Source organism: Eucalyptus grandis, chromosome 3, assembly GCF_016545825.1.
Source record: "Eucalyptus grandis isolate ANBG69807.140 chromosome 3, ASM1654582v1, whole genome shotgun sequence".
NCBI lineage: Eukaryota > Viridiplantae > Streptophyta > Magnoliopsida > Myrtales > Myrtaceae > Eucalyptus > Eucalyptus grandis.
Window position 1 is genome coordinate 42,834,354 of NC_052614.1, and position 2,791 is coordinate 42,837,144.

Below are 2,791 nucleotides of genomic sequence, written 5' to 3' on the forward strand. Positions count from 1 at the left end.
CTTGACCATATCAAGTCATTTACAACCAAAAGACTTTGACTTTGGCCTCTAAGGCAGATGAAGTGGCTGAGAGTCATATTTAGAGAATTGTTTCTGATTTGTAGATTATGAGTTAAATTCTATTTCGTTGCCTCTATTTGGCAAGAGAGGCTAATACACATTTTCATCCTCCAATTTTTCAGTTCTTATGGTCAAAATTTGTCAACAAGCATGTATATTGGGAGACATCATTTGCCATACTTATTGCCATCTTGGGTCTGGTTTTATTTGCCCATCTCATTGGGAACATGCAGGTAATTTATTGTTGGCTCTATTCTCAACTCAGCCACTTAAAGATGTAGATATGTTGTAAAACCTTGATTGTTTTATTGTTATTACTAACAGTGGTAGTTAGAAGATGCTATCTGGTAAGGATGAGCTAGCGTAAGGAAGTAAATTATTTCCTAAAAATTAACTTGATATAATAATGGAACTGGCTGGTTTGACATTTTATGGATCTGTTGTTAAAACCCACGAGCTAAGCATGAAATTTGGGAAGAATAACTCAGAGATATGATGCCACTGGCCGGTTTGACATTCCAATATAAGGTAGATGGGATTTTTCACAGCTTCATGAGCTTTGCCTCTTGATTATGCTGCAAAATCACTGGAGGACATTTTAATTCCCCTACTCATACATATGCTTATGACCATTCCCTGATCTTTAATTATATGCAAGACTAAATCTACCTATTTTGAGAGGGAGGTTAATGATATAATTTTCCTCACTCCCTTGCTGCCCTTTCCGTGTTTAGACTGAATACCCAAGTCTCCACACCTCCAAATCTGAAGCCATGGTTCAGCTTAATTCATTATGGAGATGAGAGAAAGCTAAAGGATTTGTTGTAGGCTTCTCATGCTGTTTTTGTCATAGTTTCCCCCTGCTAAGAGGAAACCGAGTCTTACATGAAGTTAGAAAAAATGACTTTAAAAAGGCTGTCTCTCAGGGATTTACTTTCTTATTCTGTGCTGATAGAATAATTAAATGATAAATTGCATCTTCATCATACAGCTTAAGTTTTGAAACAGTTGATGGTGATTATACAAAATCTAACATGATATCAAAGCAAAAGGTCTTGAGTTCAAATCTTTCCAGGCCCCAATTGCCTCCCCAATTGAATATGTCCATGCTTAATACTAGGCAAAAAGACCAAACTAAGCGTGAGGGGGAGTGATAGAATAATTAAATATTAAATCGCCTCTTCATTAAATAGCTTAAACTTTTAGAATAGTTAATAGTGGTTCCACAAAATCTAACAAGAACAATTATTGTCAGTGTTGCAGTACTGTTGCTTGGCGTAGGATGAACCTATTTAATCAATTTACAATGAAATAAAAGAAACTTATCTTGTCTGAGGAAGTAAGAATATTCGGTTGAACTTCTGGTCGCATTGTATAACCATTGATTCTAGTATAAGGATTGGAAAAATTCATGGATGCCTCACGTGTATAAATACCTCTAATACTTTAGTTTTTCAGTGGCACTTTGCTTTCCAGTATTATTACAAGTTCCCAAATATTTCGTCAGACTGTCATGTGTCTCTGAAAGTTTTCTGAATTGTTCTTTGAGGTGCTTCAGTTTGTTGCTTCATGTCTGAGATAGTGTGTGTATGCAACCCATGATTCCCTTAGGAATGCCAAGGTGAGTCTTTGTGAGGATCCATGGAGCTGTGATATCTGTGGGATTGATATTATCACACAAAAGGTGATACAGTCGGGTTGTCCCTAGTTTTCATGTAGCGTGCATCCAACTCTTTTTCTTATGTTGACCTTTTGCCCAATAGAGATACTGGCATCTCCGTGCTAACAAGTTTAGAGGATCTGGAGTCCATTGTTTCCAGGATTTGTGGTCCATGCAGACATTTGTGGTCCTTAAATGATACGTAAATTACTAAATTCTCATCTGACAATGGTTTAAGATAAGCAACGTCATCACTCATATATATGATAGCTGCTCCCACATGACTCAAAAGAGAATCACAGTACTTTCATCTTAGATCTAATCTGTATTGTAACAAAACAAATAAAAATGAATATTTAGTCTTTTGTTTAGTCAAAAAAGATCTAGTCTCAAATTCCATTTTCTGTTTCATATACTTAATGATTTTCTTTGGGTGCAGACCTACCTGCAGTCCTCTTACTATTGAAACGAGGAATGGAGACTTAAACGAAGAGACACAGAGGAATGGATGAGACATCGCCAGCTTCCCGGAGATTTAAAAGAACGTGTACATCGTTTTGGCCTATACAAGTGGCTTGCTACTAGAGGAGTTGACGAAGAATCCATCCTTCATGGCCTACCAGCTGATCTCCGTCGTGATATTCAGCGCCACTTGTGCTTAGACCCTAGTTCGACGTGTATGGTCTTTTACATCAGATCCTATCTTAAAGCAATTGTTCAATTTAAATGCTTTTTGGTGTAGTGTTTCAATGCACTTACATTGCATTCTACACTTAGTACTGTAAACTTCAGCCGAGCACATCAGCAATGCTTTCCATGCATTTGCACAAGGGTAAAGAACAATCCGCTCATTGCTACCAAGGATGGTTTTCTGAAACTTTACCCTGCTTTTGCAATGCGTGTTTTCTGGTAGTCTTTTCATCACCCTTACAAATTTCATATATTTGGTCAACATTTGCCTCATGTTTACTGAGTGATCTTTAGCTAGAGGCACCACTCCCTAAGGAATAGGACACTGGAATGCACATTTGGTTTGCTTGTTGTATTCTAAGATCCCAATTTGACATTATC